Genomic DNA, 25,174 nt, shown 5'->3' on the forward strand with positions numbered 1-25,174 from the left:
CCAGCTCCAGAGAATCTCCTCTCGCTCAGGGAATCTGACAAGAAGGACAGATTCTTTTTCTTGCAACTGCTCAACGGCCTTATATTCTGGCCTTTAGGAGATCCTTGACCTCCATCTCTACCATGGAACCACTCTCTTCAAAGTGCTAGAAGGAAGAAGGAGCCAGCAGATGGGGACCAAGGAGATGTGGTATTAGAAAGGATTTCCAACCCCAGTTCTACTTTTTCCATCAGCCTTATCATTTGCATCAAATATGCACATCAGGCTAAATCTGCAGGATGAAGGGAGTTGAAAGAATTGGGACCAAAAAGCACCCTTTTCCAAATCGATGGGTACAAAGTTGCCCTTGAAAAGCTGCTACCGGCAACGTGAATGGTCAGCCAAGCACACCTCATGGGCACCTACTACCATGGGGGCCACACATCCGCCCTTCACCCCAAGCTCTCTCCTTCCCTGGCCCCACTTTTGGTCTCAAGAGGAGGATCAGTAAGGTGTGATCCAAGTTATCCAGATAATTCACTGTGGAAGCACGAGTTGTGTTTTTAAAACTGCCACTCCTTTGGCCTCCAAAGATACCCAAAATCCCTTCCCTCGCTCCTCCTATTACGCCCCTGCCCCCGCATATACTCCCAAATCCTAGCTCCAAAAAAATCCTAAATGTAGCGGGGGGCGAACTTTTCTGATTTACCGTTTTCCCCACCTGCAACCCCTGTCCCCTGCACCCACCCCCCAATTTTTTCTCTCTCTCCTAAGCCTCCGCTCTTCGCTTCTTTAAAAAAAAAAAAAAAACGAAGAAGAAGGAATTTTCAATAGTCCCACTTGTCAAGCGAAGACCATCTTTTAACCTTCAACAGCAGCGAAAGCCGTGTGAACTCTCGGTGAACCAAGATTGAAGTCATAAATCACGCGTACAAAGGCGGCTGCGGAGGCTGGCGCGGGCTGCTGCACCTTTAACGCTTTCTGGGGCTGACAGGCGGCGGCCCAGCTAAAGTTCACAGCGCCCGGGGAGGGCCCGCCCCCACCCCCGCCGCCCCTCCCCCCGCCGGCCCCGGCCCGCCCCGGCCTGGCCCGTCGCGCGGCCGCCCGAGCCCCGCCGCGGAGGCCCCTTAGCCGCTCTCGCAAAGGAAGGTGGGGGGAGCGGTTTCTCTCCTGCCAGCCAGCTCCATCCCGGCCCGTCCGTGTATACCCCCCCTTCCACTCCCACCCCGATTGCTTTATTTAAATAGGCAACCAGATCCACACGGACACAATAATTTCGCTTGTTTGGTTTTGGGCATTTTCTGCAGGACCCCTAGAGATGGACCCTCCCCTCCCCTTCCTCCCTCTAGAACTGGCATCCTTCATCTCTGTCTATACAGGCCCAATTATACAGATCCTTGGGGTTCCAATAGGATCTGAGTCACTGGAACCAGGAACACCTGGCCGAAACATGCCGTGTAATTAGATAGGATTTTCTTTTTCTTTACCTTTTCTTCCTTTTCCTTTTGTCCTTTCTTTCTTTTTAAAAGAGGGTTGGAATTACCCTCCTTGGCTAGGGCGGAGAAGCTGGGGTGGGCAAATGGAAGACCTTCATACAAGGCCCAGCTTCCAGCCCCTTGCAGAGATCTCTCCGAGCCAGACTAGCTTCCTTTGCTCGGTCTCTCGCCCTCCTCCTCCTGCAATCGTTTTTTGTTTTTTTGTTTTTAAATCTCCCCCTACTGTTTTCTCTTCGGTTTAATCAAAGTTCAGCGACTCCACTTGCCTCTCCTCTGGTTTCTCCTGGAAAGCGGAGACATGACAACCCAGCAGCCGCCAACTGAGTGGTCCCAGCACAACCACGGACTGCCGGCGGGACGTCCCTTCGCCTGCCTCCCTCCGCCGCCTGCTCCGGCCTCCCAGACCTGGGTCCCTTGCCCATCCACCGTCCCGAAGACGTGCAGCTACTGGCCTAGGGGATCTAAATCTCTGGGGCTGGGGTTGGAATGTCCTGTCTTCCCTTAGGCCCTCAGGTTGCACCAGAAAGTTCTTAGAGGGTGGGTACACCCGGACTCAGGCAACTTAGGCCCCCCCAAACCCATGGCTGACTAATCTGATATGACAAAAGCCCGTGATGGATTTGGTATATGTTAATTCACAATGCCCTTTCCTCCAGAATTTAACTATAAGTTAATACACACCGGAAACCACGCGCAAACACGCTCGTTAATGGGCTTAGGTATTAGCGAGTCCTAACGATGCATACAAATGTGCTCTGCCTCTGTAGGCCCCTCAAGATTTATGGGCCTTGAGCTCTCTGAAGCTGTAAACAAGGAGAAAAAAAAGAGAGAGAGAAAGAGAGAGAGACTAGGGGGAAGAGACAGAGGCCTGACTTGCCCCTCCAGGTTGTGGGAGAGAAGGGATCTCTGCAAGTGGGTTCTTACATATTTTCCTTTCCTTTCAAGTGCGTTGTGTGGGTTTTGGCATCTGTCTGGGGATGGTGGTTGGGTCTGAATGCTGGTGTGCGTGGGCAACGTGTTGTTTGTGTGCTGGGGTAGGATGCCAGCCTCCTCTGAATTGCTGTTCAGGAGCCTGAATAGAGTAGGTATTTGTGGGTATATACCTGTGAATGTGTGCACTGTGCTAGGAGGGGTGTGTGTCTGTGTGCACATGCACGTGTGACAAGCAGGCCTCCCTCTGGGCCAGGCTGCTGTCCCCTGAACCTGGTGAACAAATCAACACTCATAAGAACAATAAAAAATAACAATAAAAACAGTAGTTAGCCATCCCTTCCTAGCAGGGTAACAATAAAATGCAGAAGGAGATATTTTGAGGAGGGGACAGTGGAAGGAGTGGTGATTATAGCAACTGGGGGAAGAAAAGAAAGGAAGGAAGGAAGTTAACTTCTTCCTATGCCCTTGGGGGGCTGGGTGTGGGAACCCCTCACCCCAGATGAGGTCCTCCGGCCAGAGGAGGAGAGGGAGAGCCAGGAGGCCGCTCTGTCCCGCTTCTCTTTCTCGGCTTTTGCTTTGTGCGATGAGGGGAAGAACCCCACATAGGGGGTTGGTTAGTGGCTTTGGGAACTCTTTAGAGCCCCTGTTTTAAAGAGAGGGCCAAGCGTGTAGGATCAAGCCCAGGGGCAGAGATGGATGCAGCGATGACCACAGCCGGTGTCCAGGCTGGGTGAGCGGCAGGGGTGCCCGGGAGGACCAGCCGCTGGGCAGAGATCGAAGCAGAAAAACACCTATGGCCGCCCGAGAGAGGGGAGAGCGAGGCCCGGGGCTCCGGTAGCCCCAGGAAAGTTGCCTTCCTGGGGTCTTTTCAAAGGAAAAAAAGAGAGAGAGAGAAGGGAGGGGTTGAGGCGCGTTGAATTTTCCTTCCCGGGCTTGGAGCGGAGCGGATTTCCATAAAGGAAGAGAAGAGCACGGTCCTGGATCCTTCCACGTCCGCCTCATTCAATCCAGGTACAAATTTCTGATAATCTTATTTATTTATGTATTTGAGGAAGGATGGATGGAGTCAGAGGTGTAGGGATACGACGGACGCTCTCGCCTGGGAGGAAGCCGTCCCACAGTTTCAGTTTCGGGTCTAACGAAATCCCCTCCCTTTAAAAACAATTGTATGCAAAAAAACTCGAAATATAAAAACACAAATTAGCCAACTTTCTTTAAAAAGGAAAAGAAAGAAAGACCATAACAAATGAGCGTGAGAACTTTTTAAAATTTTTAAGTCACAAACCTTTTCAGAGATTTGGATTCTTTTTCAACAGCCGGTGACCCATCTAGTCTGAAAAGAGACGGAGACATGCACTCTCCACTGAGTCACTTAAGGCCAGTGTACACGCAAAGATTTGAAAGAGACCTCTGGGCGGGCGTCCTCGTATTTGAAAACCACACGGGGTGGAGGAGCGATAACCAATCGGGCAAAATAACAATAAAAGGCAAGAACAAAGGTCGAAGCGCCAGAGTGCGGGGCGCGCGGAGAGGGCCCAGGTTTGCGGTCCAGGCGGCGACCCCGGGCGAGGCAGCTGCCCCGGGCGATGGGGCACCCGGCGGGCCGGCGCGGGCTGACGACCCGGCCGGGTCTCGGCCTCCGCGGGCGGGCCTGTAGCCCCTTCTCCCCAGCCTCCGCGCGTCTCCTGTTCTCTCGCCTCGGATCCTCCGGTTGGTCGGGGCTTCCCTGGTGCACGGATTTGGGGCCTAAGACGAGGGAAAGTGACTCAAGCCAGACTCTGCTTCATTTTTCTCCCCTAGGCCTCTCCACTTGCCCGAGCTCCCAGCCACCAGGAGATTGACACGGAAGGGGCTTCTGGGCTGCCCTCCACCAACTCCCGCCTGGTTTCCCCAAATCCAGCGACCTCCAGACCTCTTTAGGGGGAAACTATCAGTGCCCAGACACCTCTGCGCCCTGTCCTGTGTGACTGTGCTCTCACACGGAACATCTCACAAAGAAGGAAGGCCGGTTTAGAGCCGTGTTTACACTTAGTTCTACAGATCCCTTCACATCTGGAGAGTTTATTTATAACTCCCACTGTAACTCTCTCTGGAGGCACTGGTGGCTCTATTGACAGACTGATGTCTAGAAAATATTGCTCCATCTCTAACCATACCTAAATGTGCTGTGGTTGTATTTACAGATTTACGCTTGAGGAAAATATGATTATTTCCATTATATTTGTGCATATACAATAGTTACAGGAACCAGATTTATATATGGGAAAATATACGGCTCTCTTATAGCCATCCAGCTTTATGGACATTTGATATCCTGACAGATTTATCTCTCTGAGCAGCTATATAGATAAATGTATATCGTTGGAATTATGTATCAGAAGATACACACTTATTGATTGTGATATAGAGTAGTTAGAACATTCACTTAGAGCCATATATGGCTACGGAGATATTTCTATATTATTATCACTATATATAGGCATATCTATTTATAACTACATAGTTATAAAAATAGACATAAGTAATTATAGTCCTATATGTACATGCTGCTATCTCTCTAGAGTTATAGACACTTGTGAATATAACTCTATAGAGATTTTCGTATGTATATAAGGGTGTAATTATCTCATGATGTGTGTGTATTGGGGCTTAGGCCAGTCTATCTCTGTACAGGCATATTTATATGCAGGGGCTGGGAGAGACTTGTTCGTGGAAATGTTTCCAGAGAGCCAACCGAGAGGCTGTATCTGGCCATCTAGGAAATCATCTAGCAGAGTTCTTTACTTACGGAGGGATGGAGTTGCAAAAGGGTAAACAGAGCATAGGAAGCCTCAAGGAGAGGAGGCAAAAGGAAGGAGATTGAGGCTCCGCACATTCAGGGAGGAAGGACGACAGCCCGGCACCCACCGAGGAAAGTGGAAACCGGTTTTGTGAGGGGCTCATGCAGAGAGGGCCTGGGTCTTACGGAAGGGGAGGCAGTGAACTACTGTACAACCCACAGAATGCTCTCCACTGAGGGAGAGAGCGGGCAGGCCTTAAAGGGCCTTCTGTTTGACTTTTAGTGCCCTACAGCTCAGCTACTGCCTAGCCCCACTCTCACCCCTGGTGCGTTTCCCTTGAAGCCTAATTTTGGGGTCTGAAAGAGTGGGCTTCAGAGGTGAAGAAATTTGGGAGGGACAGAGCAGGAAGTGGGGTGCCCTTTTGTTGCCACATCTCTCTGGTGGTACAGCCAGGAAATCGAGGTAATGTGACCAAATACAGCTTGCTTTCACCTGGGCCTCCTGTGCTCCTGGGTAGCCTGGTGGATTGAGGTGAATTTTCCAGTAGTGGGCCTGTTCTGATGGGATTTTGGGGAGGACCTTCTCACCTCTCCTTTCTCAGAGGCCTGGGCTTCGGGGGCCTAATTCTGCTCCACTGGGCCACTCCTCTGTGGCTCCCCAGATTGGGGTTTCCCCTTCTCTGGATACCTAGGAGCCCCTCCAGCTCCCTAACAGCCCTGTCTGGGGCCTTTATGGGGAGAATTTGACTTTAATGAGCAGGGAACATGGACCTGAATCTCTATCCCTCACTTCTACTTATCTCCTTGGTTCTCCTGCCGGCCCCCTTCCAGGCGCCACCAAGCCTGGGAGCCACAGTTCTCCTGCCACCAACCGTCCCAGGGGAAAAAAGATGCCCCCAACTCCATTTCATTTTTTTTAAACTAGGGAGTCACAGGCATCTTTGCTGAATGGTTTGTGTGAAGGAGTTCCTCTGTTCTCAGTCTCAGAGGCCAGCTGCGCTTCCAGGATCTCCAGGATTCTGGGAAGAGCATGGAGACTCCCTTGGCTGGGGTTAAAAGCCAAGCGCCAGCCTCCACACACCGCTGCCCACTGGATGGGAGCTCCAAGGCAGGGACTTTCTCTGCTGCCTGACACAGAAGGGGTCTCCCAGTACATACTTGTTGCAATAAACAAACCTAAAGGCAATCAATCCAAAAGCTTTTGGCGGAGGGAGTCACCCTCCTCAGCCACCACAGCCTAGCAGGCATCCGGGTACCACGGCTGAAGCCAGCTGGGGGTCACATGGCAGCTGCCCGCAGTGGGCGCTGGTGGGGTCATGGTTAGTACCAGGGCAAGAGAGTAGCCCCAGCCTGAGTTGGGGGGCTGGGGGGTGGAATGAGGTACCCAGAACCAAGAAATGGGGGTGAGGGCAAAGCAGGTTCCTCATCCTCAGTCTCCTGGCTCCCCAGACCCCCAAGTATATGAAAACTAAGCTAGAGCTGGGACTTGGGCTGGGATGGAGCTGCCTGTGGGCCTGAGGGGCCCAAAGAGGAACCACCACTTGATCCATTAAGAAATACACAAATAAGACAAACATAAATCAGTGGAGGCAGCTTGCCTGGCGGAGGAAAGGCCTCTATGCCTCAGCCCTGCTCCAAGGATGCTACCGAACTGATTCGAATTAATGTTTAAAAAGTTTTTTAACTTTAAAAAGCTCACAAATTTTCTAATAGAGTAACACCCCCTAATCAGGTCATTTCATATAGTTATTTCTTAATTGTCATCATTCCCCCTGCTTTGGTCTCTATAGAATAGTTCCTTCTGGGAATCTGGGGACAGGCGGTCACTGGCAGTGAGTGGGGTGAGATAGGTAAGTTCAGAGTTTCCCCATCTAGTGAGGATCCAGGTCTGCAGGGAAGGGTCCCCCTTCCCCTCAGGTTTGGAGCAGGGAGGACACTCCCAAATTTGGTTCCTTTTTTCCCTAAGGACACTTAGAGGCAATCTGCCCAATGTCTGGGTGAGGGACTGAGGTCCAGAGAGGGGGCTAAGTTTAACCTGGAATCTCATTTCTAGTTCACCCAGGGTTTGGACACCCAGCTCCCCCAACCCACCCCCACCACACACACACCTAACACCCACAGGGATGGTGGATGCTTTCCTTGCGGAAATGCAGGGAGAGAGCAGAGGGGCTGGCATTTACATACGTTTGCTTAAGCAAAACTCGGAGCAGGTGTCTGGGCTCTGGCCAGGAGGTGGGGGCAGTTTACTGTAAACCTCAGAACATGTGGGTTTCAAATAACAATTGTCTTTGGCAAAAAGGCAGGAAATGAAGAGACACTGGCCATACTTTGTTTCGCCTAGAGAGTTTGGGTCCCTTTACCTGGGCTAGAATGGCCCTTAGCTATTTCTGGGTCCCACACTCCTTTGAGATGCTGGTAAAAATAATCCGCTCTCTTTCCAGCGAACGCACGGACACAGTGTTGCTGACAGTGGCAGGGATTAAATGGAGCCAGGAAGCCCAGAAACTAGGGCTATGGAGCCCTAGTTTGTATATTTATTTACCCTACCTTTCTGTGACCCATCCCCAGTTGTCTGCCTTTATTTTGGCTCTCCCTGGTCTCCTTGTTTGGGAGGCAGGAAGTTCCTCCCCAAGTGTAAGCTCTGCCATTCTTTTTTTTTTTTTTTTTTTTTTTTAACGCCATGACTTCTCTTTATTTCCTCCTGGGCAGTGACCCCTCTGGGAGTCTGGGTCCCGGCTAGCCCTGCCATTCTTGGCAAAGCCCTTTTCCTTCTTTCGTTCCCTAGCACAGACGTCGGACAGAGGCCCTGCAGGCTTATGCTGAGCTCTTATCTGCTCTCCTGCAGAAACCGGGAGAGTGGCTGTTAACTGAAGCCTGGTCTCCACTGCCCAATTACTCCACTAATTCCTGAGGGTGGGGGGAGTCTGGGGGCATCTTGGCAGCAGCAGAGGCCTGACTATAAGGGGACCAATTCCCATCTCTGGTGGAAACTTGGATGCAAGGAGCAAGTTGCAATTGCTATAATAAGAGTCATAATAATAACAATAATAATTTATTTAGCATATCATTAGATGTGTATTTACTGTCTTCCCTCTGCTTTCTTACAAGTGTCTCCTAAGGGATTCTCACAACACCCAGGGGAAACAATAATAAGCTAATTACTACCCTTCAGCTCCTCTCCTCCTCCCATCCACAAAGTCACCCTCTCAGAGATGGAGCATTCACAGAACCCCTCCTGGTTTTTTACACCTGCTTACCAACATCTTCCCAGTCCCAACTCTCCTCTCCCATTCCCAGTGTTTTCCATCCCTGTTAGGAAATAGCTGAGGCCCAGAGAGTGGCAGATATTAATATTGCTTCCCTGACATCACAGCAATATTTAGGATAATGTGGGAGGAACCAAATTCTTACTTCTCCCATTGCTCTTTGGGGGGCAGAAACTGCCTTGCACAGAGTTTAGAGGCAGACCAGGTTAGAGAGAGGACTTGTTTGTGCTGCTCTGATGCCAAAACATCTGAATCAAGTGTAAGAGTGTGGCCTGTCCTGCAAATGTAACATCCACATCAGTGGCGTTCAGATTATTTAGGCCAGACCTCAGAGATGCAAGGCCTCACTTATCTACTAGCCTCTTTTGAAACTGGAAAGAAAAGAAAGAGGGAAGGAAGGAAGGAAGACATATATGTGTATGTGTGTGTGTGTGTGTGTGTATATATATATATATATTTAAATATAAATTCCTACCTTCTCAGAGGTTATAATTAAAACACAAACCAGACATATGTTTTTGGATGACAGATTCTGGGTGGACTCTTGGACCATCTAAAAAGGCCTCCTGGAGTCCCAGGGATCTGCAGAGCACAAACCTAGTTACTCATCACTCGGCCCCAAGCCAGGGTGGAAAAGTGAAGCTGATGTCATGATAGTCTTGGTCAGAGACAGAGCTGCTTGGCCTGTCACTGAGATCCTGGGTATTGCTGCTCAGACTGCCCAGACACTGAGACCAGCCCTCCACCTGTCTGCCCAAGTATACAACTGCTCCGGGAAAGAAGCCAGTCTGGGCTGGAGGGTGCAAGGGCTGGGTAGAGTTAATATCAAGGTGAACCAGAGAAGTTAGAATTGAATCTACTTTTTACCTCTCTAAACCATAGGTGGCAGAGCTGACATTCTCGGCGGGTCCTCTAGCCCATGTGGTGTCTTTTCCTCTTTCTCTAGTCCTTGTGTCTGTCTGCTGCTCACACTTTCCACTGTCTGCCTCTGGCCTTTCCATATCCCCAGTCCTATCAAAACTTACTTGGTCCTGACTCCCAGCCCAGTCTCCACTGGGTAAGAGCCAGACTGTCAGGTTAGGAAACCTTCACCAATGTGTTCACTTGTACATTCTCCCAGGAAACTATGTGCTTTTTGGTAGCGGTCTCCAGGAGCCATTGCCCAGATGGAAAGACATAGCTACAATGATGGAATTTCAGACCCATGGCAGGTGGCCCAGTATAGATTTGTGTGAGAGTGGTATTTTTCTTAAACCATATCATGAAGGCAACCACCCATCCTGTCTGTGGGGAAAGCCATCTTTGCCCGAGACCTCAGGTTTCCATGCTGCTAGGAGGGGGCCAGAATTCTTTCTATTTCTTCTATGACCGGTTCTTGAGGGGTCAAATTAAGTTGTAAAAGAACTGGATTCTATTCCTGTGTGAGGATTATGTGTGAATTATCAGGGTTGGGCTTCTGATTTGTTCAGGATATGATGATCATTCACGCCATGACTCAGTTCCAATTCATGGATAGTATCCTGAAGCCCCCTCAATACTCATAACCATAATAGCTTCCATTTATAGAGGATTACTATATGCCAGGTGCTTTATACTGAATTTGATGAGGAAACGTAATCTCAGAAAGGTTAAGTCACCTGCCCAAGGTCGCTTAGCCAGGTTTGAACCCTGGCTGTGTGTTTCCCCATCTGCTAGGTTTGAACGGTTCCAAATCATGCCTTCTGGGTTAAATAAACAGCAGATAACCATGGAAATGAAAAAAATTTTTTTCCGAAATAGTTTTGCATCCTCTGGACATACAGAGGCGACTCCGTGAGACACTTCTACACTGGCTTCTCCACTGGCCAAACCAAGCTCATGTAACACTCAGAATTTTCATCTCCCTGAATTCAGCTTTACTGGCAGCCCCTGTGATTTTTCAGCCTAATGACTAGCCTCACCACTTAGAGTTCAGCCCTTTTCGAAGACTGGAAATATACCCATAGCTCAGGCACCTGGTTTCTAGGGGAGTCCTTGAGTTCCCACTTCCCCGGGCAGAGTCTAGCTTTCTCACAAGGCTCAGCCAACATGAAACTGAGAAGTATCTAGAGATTAATCTTCAGAGCCCCTCATCTCCCTGAGCATCCCCTCTAATCACTACTTTTCTGGTTCTAGCCTTGTTTGATAAAGTATCCCAGCGGTGCTTTTGTATTTAAAGGATGCGATGTGCAGAAGACTGCGCTTAACACCATGTGCTCTAGTGGTGGAACTTAAGGCATTTCAGTGGCGGGATAATTGGGGAGGGGAAAAACAGAGCCTTCCCAGGGGCTTTAAGCTGCATCACTGCATAAGGCTGATCCTGCATCTCATTATCCATTATCTTCAGATGAAAGCTTTAAAATTGAATCCCTTTATTCTGATGTTTGAAACTAAGCAGATAGTGGGCTGATGTCTCTGTTTTTACCTGGCTGCTGGTATCCTGCAGACACCCTCCCCATTGTCCTGCCCCATCTTGTCTTTGCCTCCATCCCCTCAGGGGTAAGGTCCTTAAGGGAGACAGCTCCCCATGGTGTGTCTGCAGGGGCCCTGCGGGAAAGGTTGAGTTGTCAAATGAGGAGACACCACAGCTAACATCCTCACTCCCCCAACCCCCACCAACTCTGGAATGAAGATGGAGAGTTTTCTGTGCCTGGTTTGGTTCACAGAGACACATAGTCCATCATTTGATTTGCTACAAGGAGTATTCCTTCCCTGCCCCCCAGCATCCTCTAGTTTTTGCTTAGAGTCTCAGAGCTGGAAAGATCTTAGAGATAACCTGATTGAACCACTTCATTGTAAATGAAGGGAAACTGAGGCTCAGACAGAGGCTAGAACCCAGGCATTCTGATCTCCAAACCAGTATTCTTCCCAACACTACTCTGCACCTGGCTCTCTCTGCATTTCAGCTAGATACTTTTGGAATTGCTTCCTCCAAAACCCAGGACCAAGCTTGCTTTCCAGGGCAGAGAAAATAGGCACCAACCATCATGATAATATGGATCCCCTTGCCTGGCTGTGGCCACTTTTTGGCACATGCCTTATCATACCCACACCATGCACCACAATCCCACTGGAGCCCATTTGTGATTTCTGTGAAATCAGAGAGCCTCTCAAATAAACAGGGGAAGACCCTGTTTCTGTTCCATATTATGAGTAAGCTCATCTCAAGACACTCCCTACAGCTGGCCCAGACCTGGAAAGAGGCTGCAGGTCTCAGCGCATTTTTGCAAAGGGGTAAGCATTTTCCCCCCCTCTAACATCCTCCCTCCAGCCTCAGATGAGGAGAGAAAGAGGCTGTCCTGAATAGAAAATTTTCCTTAATAAGTTGTCAAGCCTTGCTCAAGCTTCAAAGGAAAAAAAGGAAAACCTCTCTTATTATCCAATTCTGAGGATTGGAGGCAAGGGAAGAGGGTAGAGCTTAGCATGAGGAATGCTGATTATACGTACAAAAGAATTTGTCAGCCGTGAAAGTTGTCAGACACCTATGTCCTCCGGATACATCAGGTAAGTTCTCACCCCCCTGACATGGTCAAGTTAACCTCACAAGGTTCCTTCTGGTCCAAAGATTCTGTTTAGAAGCTTCCTTTTCCCAGTGTTGGGTGGTCTGTCTAATCCTAGATTCCTTAGTCAGTGCTCACTCAGGTTCCCACTGAGCCTTGACTCCAGAAAACATTCTTTAATCTCATGTTGGCCCCAAACAACAATTCCCCCATCTTTAAGAAACAAAACGAAACTGAACCAATTTAGGAACAAAATCCACCAGATCACTGATGTGGGTACAATATCACTGGACTGGGGGCCCAGATCCTTGGTGTCTGCCACAGGCTGAATCATGTCCCCTCAAATTCATATGTTGAAGTCTTAACCCCCCATTACTGGAGAATGTGACTGTATTCAGATAGAGGGCCTTTATAGAGATAATTAAGGTGAAACAAGGACAGAGTGGTGGGCCCTGATCCAACATGACCTGTGTCCTAAGAAGAAGAGATTAGGACACAGACAGACACAGAAGGATCGTGTGAAGCCAAGACCACATGAGAAACACCATCTACAAGACACAGAGGGCGGCCTCTACAGAAATCAACACTGCCAACACCTTGGTCTTGGACTTCTAGCCTCCAGAACTGTAAAAAAATAAAACTCTGCTGTTTCAGCCACCTGGTCTGCAGTACTTTGTTATGGCAGCCCTAGCTACCTAATATGGTGCCTAAATGTGCTCGGCTATTCGCGCACAGTGTGACCTTGGGCAAGTCACTTAAAACTCCCCAAGCCTCAATTTCCACATGAGCTCTAAGGTCCCTTCAATATCTAACACTCTGTGATTCTGTAAGAAAGGAAAGCCCCAGATATGCTACACAAACTTTACTTTCTTGCCAGTGAGGTTAGTTTTAAGCAGACCCAATTCCAGGGTGGGTGTATAGCTCAAGTGGCAGAGCACATGCTTAGCAGGCATGAGGACCTGGGTTCAATCCCCAGAACCACCTCTAAAAATAAATAAACCTAATTACCTCCCCTAAAAATAAAATAATAAATAAAATATATATTGAAAAATAAAGTATACACACAATGCCAGATACATGGCCTCATACAGCTACACACACAGCCTTGCATCACTACTTTATTCTTCCAAATGTACAGCCATGTACACAGCCCTTTCTGCTTCTCAGTGCCAGTGTAGATCTAGCTTTCAGTGCACACACATTTGGGTTCCCTGACTCTCAGGTGCTGCTGCTGCTGCATCTTGCAAAATTGCTGGAAATGAGAACATTTTAGTCAGTTGGCTGGTTTTGGTGAATATAGTGCCAAATAGCCCCACTGGTTTGTCTCTGCTTAATTGATGGATCTTATATTTAAACTGTCAGATCCTGTCCATCCTTTTTGACTCAGAATCACTCTGTGGCCATGAGAGGCCTAGTCAACCACCTGATCCACTCAGTTCCATCGCCATTATTCTTTGAATTGATTGGTAAATTCACTCAAAAAAAAAAAAAAAATCAAACCCAGACAACTGATGGCTGACCTCAGGCCCAGAGAAAACACTCTCAGATCATGCCTATAAGGTTCCAAAACACTCACTTGGGTCAATCAAGTCAGTGAAAAATCAGTCTAACCTCCAGCTATAGCACAATGTAGGCAAAGCAATGTTCCCTTGTCAGCCCGAGATGACTTGCAGTCTGAACATGGCCAGCATCCTTCCCCTTCTCACTGAGCTGACTTGTTAGGACAGAGGAACGTGTGTTCACAAGGGCACATGCACCCATACATACCATGCCACACTACTCTTAGTCTTGTTTTTTGGGAAGAGAGAAGACTGGGGGATAGAAAACTTGTGCTGGCAGGAGCAGTGAGAAGACCTTGGGATGACTTCTCTCAGGTGCATATTTGCATGAATGTGACTCATACTGTAGCTTTGGCCAATATTTAGCCCATTGGATAGAATGAGAGGGAAGGAACCAGCTAAACTGGGGCTTGGTCATGTTAACTGGTCATGAGTAAAAATGGCCCAACGTGTATTTGCATGCCTCTGGACTTTTGTGTTTGGCTTTTTGTGTTTTTGTTCCAGGACTTGCAGGTTTGTATCCCTGCATATTCACACATGCCTGAGTGTTTGGGTTTGTGTCTCTGTGTTGTCCCACATGCATGAGTTTGTATCTGCTTGTCCATTTGCCTCTGTCCCTGAGTGTTTGCATGTGTTTGTACATGACCTGTGTATGAACGGGTGGGTTTGCCTGTGCCTCTGTGCACATCTCCTTTCGGGTTTCTGTATGAGGGTGCTATTACATGTATCTTCATGTCTTTGGAGATCAGTAACTCCAATGAGACTTCAGACATCTCTCAAATGCCTGGCAAGCCAAAGGTGAAATCTAATACTGGAGGATGGTTGGGCAGGCCCTCTGCTCCGATTCCCTCTGGCTCAACAACTATTTTCTTCCAAGATGAAGTCTGCAGTGTTTTCCAAGGATCCCTTCTGGCTGCCTCCACCACATCTAGATCTCCAAGGTACCCTCTCAGCCCATTTTTAGTGGACCTAATGAGTTTCTGGAGGTGAACTGGGATTTTAGGAGGGATATAAAAAAGGAATCTCCATCCTTTCCTCCTCATCCTTCTCATTTTCCCTTATTGACATTTATCAACCCTGAACACAAGGCACATGGCAGTCAGCTTCTCTGCATTTTTTAGACATTTTTCACTCTTTAAGAGGGAAAAAAATTGCTGAAATTTTTAAGGTAGGTATGATCATCTTACTGTAGTTATGTTGTAAAAAATATCTTTACCTTTTAGAGAAATTCATCTATTTGTTCATAGAAGAAATGATGTGTTGTCTGGAATTTGCTTCAAAATAAAGGAGGTAGTGTTGGTTTAATCTAGATGAAACTAGATTGGCTCTGGGTTGATCAGGGTTAAAGTGAGGTGATGGGTATATGAGTGTCTTATTATATTATTCTTGCTATGATTTTATCTGGATTTTTCCATTGTAGAAAAGAATCACATTCACACAGGCATCTCCTGCTATTTCCCCACGACACTTCCCATCTGGAGATGCAACTGAAAATTACTTCCCCCCATTATGTGGATGAGGAAGTGGAGGGCTCTCACTGAGTAAGTGATTTGTTTAAGGCAACTGGGAGCAGAAAGCTCTGACTCGAATTCCGGCAGCCTGATTCCCACCCAGGGTTCTTCTCATTGGACCGTGCATAAACATGAGCCTCATACAGCCATAAAATACGGAATTTGTGAATAAATACCTATCAGATTAATGAAATTACTGAGGCTCCAGTTGCTCATACATTGGCATGGTGCTTACCTAGACAAGTACATGGACACCCAAGGGCTCCACATTTGCATCTGCAGAGACACATACACACCTCAGTTCACACAGCTATGCTTCCCTTGGTTGCACACTTGTAGATCACTTATTTTGCAAAGGTGTGTTGCACATGATGTACAGGAAAAAAAAAAGAAGGAGATCAAATTGTTAGCTCCAGGTGTTCATGTTCTGTGTGCTCATGTGAAGAGCTGGGTTATCTACATACCTCTGATGAGAATGTACCAACAGGAGACTTGGAAGGAAGAGAAGCCCCTGAAATTAGACAGATCAAGCTCAGGGCCACAATCATACAGAGGGTTTGATGAGGAAGGAAAAACATTGGCAGGCTGGTGACTTGTACCCTCAATAAAACTGCAACTTTGCACACAGGGATACATGATATTTTTTTTTCCCATACATGGATATGTTCAGATAAATAAAACCATCAAATACATCCATAAACTGTGTATGGCACCCAGGCACCTTTACATGCATGTTATGCAGCCATGTGTTTAGAGAGAGGGATCCTGAGCAGGGCAGCACAGGCCCAAAAGTCACAGGACAGGAGTTCTGGTCTCCTGTCCACCACTTGCTGAGCGTGTCATCTTCAGCAAGTCACATCATCCCTCTTTGGCTCAGCTTCCCCTTTTGAAAACCTAGATTGATATGAATAGCTAAGCTTCTCAGGTCACACAAGGCTAAACATATAAAAACTATTTTATCTATAAATCTATATTTTACTCTATATATTCATACTAAAAATAATGAATGTGCACCTGTAACATACATGGCATATAAATATTTGCATATATGTATATCTATCTATCATCTATCTATCTACATAATTTAATCTTTGGGATAGAAAAATTAAGTAACTTGCACAAGATAACAGAATTCAAATACAGCATGGACTAGTGAAATGATGATGAGTTTTGGAGTTAGAAGTACCACTAAAGAGCTAAAAAGGTGTCCAGGAGAATTGTTATGGAGTGATTTCTGGTTATCTCAGTTGGTTAGATTAGTGGTTCTTAAAGTGTGGCCCAAGGATCCCTGGGGGTCCCAGATATCCTTTCAGGAGCTCTGTGAAGTCCTTTCTCTTCCAACTATATATCTTCATGAGGCCATGTAATTCATATACTTCAACCAAACAATATATCACGACAAATTGAATGCAGAAACAGATATGAGAATCCAATCATCTTCTATTAAGCTAGACATTAAAAAAGATTTGCTTCAGTGTAAAACAATAACATTCTTCTCACTCAATTGTTTTGGAAAATATAGTAATTTTTCCTAAAAAGTTACGGTAACATGTAATAGGTTTATTATTGTTTTAAAGGACTTTTTTTTTATAGTTCTAGTTTCAATTTCCAACAAGGCAAATGTTGAAAGGTATAACCCATATAAAGAGAGCTCTTTGAGAGTCTAATAATATGTAAGAGTGTAAAAGGGTCCTAAGACCAACATGTGTGTGGACCACTGCGTCAAAGCCTGTTGTTGACGAGGACAAGAACCTGTCAAGGCAAGACCACGCCAAGGAGGAAAACCCAGGTTACTCGAGGTTCCTCCTGCCCTGTACTGTCGCCACATCCTCATCAGGGCTCCCTGCCAAACTCAGTCCCATCCTAACAGCCAGTCCTCAAGTCCATCATGGGCAAAGAATTGGTTCCGAGTGTCCACTCCGGGGTCAGGTGAGTCTGATTGGAGTCCTGGTTCTGCCAGGGGGCATATCGTTAGCCTCTTGGGTCTCACTCAGCTTCCCCTTGGGTAAAATGGGGATATAACAACTTCCTTGCAGTGCCATTGTAAGTCTCACGTGAGATAACACATCAGCACAGTGCATGTTACATAGTAAATACTTAAGAAAACGCCTATTATTGTTAATAATAACAACAGATAGCACTTACTGAAACTTACTCTATGTCAAGCACTCATCTAAGTGCTTTTTATACATTAACCCACTTAATCCCAAGGCAATTAAGAACCCTAGGAGGTACTCTGTAGCTGCTGCTGCTATTGTGGTGGTGGTGGTTTCCTAGGTCCTGCCTATGGGCAAAATAGTGTAGATTGGAGGCTTAGATAAGTGTTGGTGGTTTTGATTTAACTTTGACATGTAAGTGAGAATGTTAAGTGAGGAATCTAATCTTCTAGACACCTCTGATTCCTGCCTCCTTCTTATATAGCCACCCCAGGCCTATGGAGCCAGGTTGCAGGATTAAGGATGAATCCTTAGGTCACATGACCTTCAGCAAAGGGGCAGGTGTTTTAAAGCAGTGTATGGGGAAGAGGGGACAGCAAAAGCCTCTGTCACCAGTGGCATCAGTGATAAGTAAAACAGCCTACTTCTTAAGTTCTCTACTTGGGATGTTATTCTCTGTCACTCATAGCCTCTACACACATGCACACACACACACGTACAAACATGCACATCTTCAGTAAAGTCATTTCCCATGCATATATGAACAGAAGGAATGAATGTGTTGAGGTCTTTGCACATCAGTGTCGTGTATGTTTTGAGGTGTGCCTCTAGGTAATCACATATGTGGAGAGAAAGGACTGTATGATATTACAGACAGGAGGGAGGGACTCTCTCCCTGGTCTTCCCTCTTCCATCCTGACTAATTAGCAAAGATGCTATAACAAAATACAGGCTCCCATCTCCTGTATCTTTCTTAGATCAGGTTTCCTCAGGGAACATCCTGGCTGGTGTCAGTCTATCCAACCAGTTGAGGTTGGGGGTAGTTCAGTTGCCTCTCATCACCATGGAAACTGAGTGGCTGAGCCACAGGGAGCGTGAATCTGGGGCTCTTGGCCAACCATCGATATTCAAGGAGAGAATACAGGGCAGGAGCCCAGGCAGTGCTGAATCTCAAGATGGAGCTGGAGAGAAGGGAGGGAGGAGGATTTACTCTCATCTACCAGTTTTCAACTGTGGGCACTTATGGCAATGACCTTGGGATTATTCTGCTGCTCTGGGATATAAGGTGGGTTCTTGTTAGGGACAGGTCTACCAAGCAGAGTTGAAAAATCTTGAACCTGAATTATCTGGACTAAGAGAGGAAAAGACAGGCTACTGTCTGCCCTAATTGGGTTTACTGTCTGCCCTCTCTCCTTCAGGCTTTGGAGACCATATATTCCTGGTTATGAGTGGAGGGAAAGAGGATGTGAAGGAGTCTTTTTTTTTTTTTTTTGGTGTCTTTTTTATTTTTTGGAAGATAGTTGAAAGAAGTCCTCCAATGTGCACAGTGTGGACACTGCCTTGTTCTCCTCAGTTTGTTACAGAATTCTGGGACAGATGGAGGGGCATTCTGATTGCTTAGAAAATGACTTTGCAACCAAGGGAAGGGGCAGGAGAGAGTGATAAAGACTGAGCAGGAGAGAGTGATAAAGACTGACCAGGTAGAGAGGTTAGAAAAGGCCACCTCCCCCTGTGGTCAGACTATGAAGATATGTTCAAAATCTGAAGTCCCAAAAAGCCCAGCCGAGAACTGGGACAATTACTGAAATAATTCAGCACCAAACCCTTCAGCCTCAGGTTCCTTGCTTTTACCTGAATTTAATGGATAACTGTCTCAGTGAGAGAAGAGACAGGGTCCTGGGGGCCAAGCCTCAAGTTGTGCAATTCCAGGACCCTCTCCAGCTGGGAGAATGAAAAGAAAGGGACTGGAGGATAAGGAGGGGTCTCAAAGTTTGGCCTCAAAGGGCCCTGGGCTCTGGGCTCTGAGGTAGCAGAACAGGCTAGAGGCCAGAGGCCCTCCGTTTGGGGGCTTCTTTGACTGCTAGAGGGGGTGGGAGGGGGAAGGAGAGAAGGAGGGTGGGGGGAGGGGCAGGCAGGAACAGATGCTTCCAGATCTAAAGAAATAATTTGAGGGGGAAAGGCAGGATCAAACGGAGGAAGAGGAGGGGGAGGAGGGGAAAGAGGAAAGAGAACAAAGGTAGAGTGGGGATTGGAGCCTCTTTGGTGGAGGAGAGATAAAGGGGGAATCCGGGTGAGCCAACATCTGCCCCAGGCTATAAAACCTTGTTCTATTTGCTGCTGGCCCAGGGGCCGCTCTGGAGCGGTCAGATCAGCCCCTAAGGTGACCTGGACTGGAAGCTCAGCCAGGAACCTTTGAACCTCAGCTGTCCCTTCAGATTGCCACCCCCTACCTTTTGGTTCCTCTTCTTCCTTTCTCAGTTGGAGGGGAGTGCGAGGAGGAGCACTGGGGCTGGAGATTGTCCCAGGCGATTATTGCAGGATGAGAGGGGCAGAGGAGCAAGAGAGGGGACATAGAGTGCAGAAAGCAGCAGAAATTCCAGGCAGAGACTTTGAAACTGCTGAGCAAAGACAGACAGACAGAACTGGAGGCAGCTACGTGCCCAAATGGTTTGAAATCATCAGAGAGACTGAGTCCAAAAAGAGAGGTTTACAGTTGGGAGGTCCACATCTCCCCATCTCACCTCTGAGCCTGGTCAGGCAGGACAGGGGTGAGGTGGGGGTTGAAAAGAGGCAGCTAAAAGTGGGAGCAACTGCACCTGGGGATTATTCCATACCTCCCCTGTTTTCTGCTCTACCCAAACTGTCTGCCTGGTTTTGTTTTTTTTTTTTTTTTCCCTCCAGCTAGAACTCAACCCTTGCTCTGTAACCTTAATTTTCAAAGTCTGTTCCAGCTGAGAGGAAAGATGCCACATGTACAAAGTTACAAACATCGTGTTATCGCCCAGAGGGACGCTCACAAGTAGGAGCCAGGCGATCAGTTGAGTGGGGAAGAGCTCTCCGAACAAGAACAAACTGGTCAGGGGACATCTCCCAAGTGACTCAGCCCACCCCCACACCCCATGGATAACACAGCCCTACACCGTCATTCAGATCTGAGAAGGTGCCTCCCCTTTTATAAGAGCCCTAATCCTAACCTGGCAGCCAGAGACAAAGGCCAGGGGAAGAAGGAGGCAATTCTTCCCATGATTTGGGGTGGAGGTGGGTAGAGGACCCATTCTCTGCCTGGAATTCCTCTTATGGAGGGAGACAGTTGGTTTGATGGCCTGGGATTCTTTGGAGTCGCCAGCTTCGGTTTGAGAATGCTTCTGCTACTAATTAGATCTCTCCTCTCCGCGTTCCCACAAAAATCTTGACAGGGTCCCATTCCCTGCTCTTGTAACTCTGAGAAAACGATCCTTTCATTTCCAAAGGATCTCCTTATTTGGAGAGACATTGGTCGGTTGAGGAGAGACTGAGAGTCCACTCCATTTTCCACGAAAAAATGGACGGTGGAATTGGGGAGAGCAAAGGAAGCTTGGGCTCTAAAGGCCGAGACCCCAGAGGTGGAGCGGAGTTCACCGCGCAGTGAACCCGCTCGGCCGGCCACGCAGCCCGCGGCCCCCGCCCCGCGTCCTATTGTCCGCCCTGAGAGCCCGGGGTCGTGACCCAGCTGAAGGCGACATCGCGCCTGGAGCGGACGCGGCGTGGAACCCGGAGGAGGAGCTGGGCCGCCGCCGGCCTCTCGCATCTCTCCTTTGCACAGGCTGGCCCCATTTCGTGATCCTCCAGACCCTGGCCGCTCCGAGGAGGGGAGCCGGGACCCCCGAATGAAGGCAGCCGCTTTTTGCCCCGTTCTCTTCCGCCCGGCTTCCTGAGAAGCCAGATCTGGGGAGCGGGAGCCTACAGTTGGGCTATTTGGCAGTGCCTCTGACCCGCTCTGATTTAGGGTTTCTCCGCCCGGAAGTTCAAATATACTTCCCTCTCCCAATCTCTGATGCTGGGAAGCAGGTCAGAAAGGAGGAGTGAGTAGAGGTGAGGCTGCTCTGGGCTGGACCCATAACCCAACACGACTGGCAGAGCAGCATCCTAGAGGACCCTACATCTTAGGGAATCTGGCAATTGCTGATGGGGACTGGAAATTTAAAATAGTCCCTTTCTATTAATTTTGTAACCCTTTTCACACTCAAACATACTCTGACCTTCCTACCCATCCTTGTCTCCCCTGCCTCCTAATGTATCAGCCAGCTGGGCCTGCAGGGATCGGCAGGCTGGAAGATAGTAGAGGACTTTATCCCTGCTTGCATGGGTGTGGGCTTGGCTTTTGGATGGACCCTGTGCTCAAAAATCTACAGAGCTGACACCAGAGAGAAGAGCAGGAAAATCCTAAGGTGTGGAGGGAGAGCTAGATCTGGTAAGAGGCTCCTGGACCTGAGGGGCCATGAGCAGACATTGGTCTCTCTCTGCTCCCCAAATAATCCGAAAGGGGTCCAAGCTCCTGGAGTCTCACATATTTTAAGGTGGCTGAGGGAGCCCTTCAGGTCTCCAGTTCAAACACTGCACCCTACCATTTTTAATTCTCAAGATCTTGGCAGCTAAAACTCAGATACTCAATGCAGCCACATGCTGCAGGAGAAAAATTAAAATGGGGCTAGCGATATGGGATGCAGAAAAAGCAGGCCGAGGAGGATGGTCAGTTCTATCAGAAAGATTGGTCACAGGCAAAGACCTTTTTTCCCTTCTAAATCCCCCACATGTTTATTTTGGTCCCCTACCCACCCAGATAAATCAAGCTAACAGATTAGGAAGTTCATAAAATTGTACTCTTAGGTAATGATACCCAGAGAGGTAATAAATATTCCCTCTGTTCTGATGGCTGCTGGAGTTGGGGAGTTCCTCCATCGCTTTCTCCTAGCCTGAGGAGGATTTCTTGAAAGGGGAACATTTTCATAAGAATTAGCTCTCCAAATTTGGGGTGCCGGATAGAAGCTGTGTAAAACCATGAGAAGTGAATTTGTAAACCACACTCCCCCAGCACTGGGCAAAAAGCAGAGAAAAAGATGATGAGATTGCCCCAGCTCACTGCTCCTCCCCACCATAGCAGCCTGCATCCCAAGGACCCCCTTCAGAGTCAGTCTTCCTAATCTTAGAGAAGCAGACAAACCGTGCCTAGTAGAAGAGCATCCTGGCCCCAAGCTCCAGAGAACCCTCTAATTGTTTTCTCTTCCTTATCACTGCCCCAAATGCATGCATATACACACATCTAACAGCAGGAAGATGTCTCTGGATTGCAATCCGCCCAGTCCATGCTGGAAAAAAGCTGATGCACAGATTGTAGAAGAAAACTTTGTAGGAAACTTCACACAAGCGGCAGTGAGAGGCCCTCAGAGAAACAAAGTTTGCCAGTCCTCCCCCCACCCCCAGGCTCACTTTCTCGGCTCACTCTCTCTCCTTTTTGAGCCAAGTTTCTTCATTCCCCAGGTACACAACTTGGCACAGAAACTCCCATTTGTCCCAAGCAGAAACCCTCCGTTCCTGATTGGACTTCCCGCCTTCCCTCCCAAAGACCGGGAGTTGAGATAAAAATTGAATGGCAAACAGAGATAGAGTTGAAACTGCTGGGCTCTCGCCCCCAGAGCAGATCAGTGCTAACTACTTACATGTCAAGGGGATGTTTGACCTGTGGGGATCTCCTGGTGCTTGGAGAGAAGGACCTTGGAAGATTGGTGTCGCCTGTTTTCACCCCGTCTTCTTTTTTACTTAGCCATTGGAGAGAGAGACACAATACGCTAGCAGGCATTCATGCGCCTTGCCTCTCCCATTACTGGGGGCAAGAAATCCCCAGCCCTACAAAAGCAGTGGCATCCTATCTGGAGACCAGGGGCTGAGCCAGGGCTGGCTTGGGAGGGTCGGAGATGGGGGTGGGGGAGAGGTCAGAGGCGCTGCCGAATATAAAGGCGATGGGAGAGAAAATGCTGTGTCCTCCCCGTGAACCTGGGCTGTGTCCTCCCTGCCCCCCCCAGCCTTTCCCCACTGCTCAACCCAACTTCAATAAAAGCCCCGACCCTCAGCTTCCCAGTGAGGCTGCAGCAGTAGCCCGTGGAGCAGTAGCGGCGGGGACCAAGACAGCTGGAGCTAGGGGCCCCGGCCCAGGTTGGCCCCCCACATCCGACATCCCACACCTCCCCGGCAGCCAGATCCCATTCTGGGTGGTCAGGTCCAAGGCAAGGGAGAGGTCTGGGGAAAGAGGAGAGAATAGAACCCATGGGAGGAAAGGCCAGAGGCCAGAGTTTTCAAAAACTCAAATGTAAGGGAGTTGAGTTTTATTTTATTTGTCACAAACTATGGATGTCTGATGCTTCCCCTTTCCAGACCGAGAAGGACAGAGAGAGACATACACACAGAGTGACTATGTGTGTGTGTGTGGAGAGGAAGGGAAAACAGAAGCCCTTAAAGAAGGAAAAATAAAAGGACTACCCCAATCGTTTAATGTTGCTCTTCCTGAGCAAGAGTGTGTCCCTTCAGCAAGTTCAGGGAGAAGCTTAAGACATAAAAAAAATAGTGATTTTCCCCCTCCTGGCTTTCGTCTCTTTTACTTTAGGGAGGAGAGGAAATAAATTCCCTAAAACCAAACGAGCAAAGTTAGGAAAGGGCTATGGCTCTTAATTTCCAGTTCCCCTTCTCTCTCCATCTCAGCTTCCTTACGGGATTGGAAAGATACACAGGTCCTCCCCTCAGACCTTCCTTCGCTTTTCCCAAGCACAGCTAGACCCCGTTTTCCTGCCCCAAAGTCAATTCCCTCAAGATGATGGGAGTTACAGTCCTATTTGGCCCCTAATTCACTTGATTACATAAAATCACTCCAGATAATTGTTGGCCCTCCTTCCTCACACTGTAGACAGCATGTTTTGCTGTCCCCAGGGCACCATCGAGGGAGGAGAAAGTAGACCTATAGGACCAAGTGATTCCCCCCAGCACACCCACGTACACACACACAAAGTACCAGCCAGCAAGTGGTTCAAGAGGAAATAAATCCAAAGCATACCAGATTTTCATAACTTTGTTTCTCTATTACATTTCACTCCGGAATCTGGGGAGAGAGGACAGCTGTATCCCTGGCTCCCCTACATACCCCAGGTCTCTTCTCCCTCCTTCTTCTATCTCTGATTAGCCCTCCATCCTGAAACTTGGACAAACTGCCTGAGAAGCTCACCAACTATCCCCTCACCTTCTCCCAACAAACAAGCAAAAATCTGAGCAAGCCTTGCTTAGGGCCTGAATTCTTTGGAGACTTTGGCTTAAATTAATTATTCAGGCAGTCTAGCTCAGTTTTTTTGTTTGTTTGTTTAACCCCGCCTCCTCCACCAAGGAAATAATTAAAAAACATTTTTTTTTTTAACAGCCAGGCAACTCTTCTTCCGTCTGTCCCCAAGCCCTGCGGGGACCTGGGAGGTTTAGGAAGAGGGGTGGTCCCTGCCTCTCTCTGTGTATTTTCTCAACACCTGGCAGGTCCACAATAAAAGTTAGGGGGGAAAAAGAAAAGTGCTTCATTATCTCCAGGCATCAGGCTTTGAGGCCTACCCATGCAAGGGGGCCTCCCAGGCCTCTGGCCTCCACTTCACCCTTCTTTCCAAGTCTAAACAAACAGAGAAACCATCCTGACAGGTCACTTTGCTGCTTCAGAATCACCAGCTCAAAATGTTTCTTCTTTTAAGAAGAACAGGCATATTGAGAGGGCATCTTCCTTAGTCCCTCATCCCCTAAAGAGCTCCAAAAGATGAAAACTCTTCTTCCCTCCAACTCTGTACACTTGCCTTCTAGTCTGCAAACTAGTCAGGCCTACTCAGCGGAGGGAAGGGAGAAGGGAGGGGAGGGAAATAGACAAAAGAAGGCACTGTGCTTAACTATAGAAAAGTGAACCCCCCCCCAGCTCCACTCTAAGTACCCCCAAGAGAGCCTGGCCTCTGCAAACTCAGGGAGAGATCAGCCCTAATCTTCCACATCCCCTCTACCATTTGCTGGTCCTTCTGAGGACACTGGGAAACTGGAGTTAAGATTGGTGTGTTTGTTTAGAGTAAACTTAGGCAGCTATATAGAGAAGGTGGGATGTTACCAGGCCAGAAAGAGGAGGGGGGGGAAAGAAACCATCAGACACTGACG

The 25,174-nt window shown here is 48.2% G+C and overlaps 1 long non-coding RNA gene across 1 annotated transcript; it reads left to right on the forward strand.

The window, feature by feature from the left end:
• The first annotated feature begins 200 nt into the window (after positions 1-200).
• On the forward strand, positions 201-12,624 carry LOC123619512 (uncharacterized). The gene is made up of 2 exons (XR_006728155.2): positions 201-3,419; positions 4,209-12,624. It is a non-coding gene; the product is annotated as an uncharacterized LOC123619512 (long non-coding RNA).
• Positions 12,625-25,174: the final 12,550 nt, after the last annotated feature.

The sequence above is a fragment of the Camelus bactrianus genome, chromosome 12, assembly GCF_048773025.1.
Source record: "Camelus bactrianus isolate YW-2024 breed Bactrian camel chromosome 12, ASM4877302v1, whole genome shotgun sequence".
NCBI classification, from domain to species: domain Eukaryota; kingdom Metazoa; phylum Chordata; class Mammalia; order Artiodactyla; family Camelidae; genus Camelus; species Camelus bactrianus.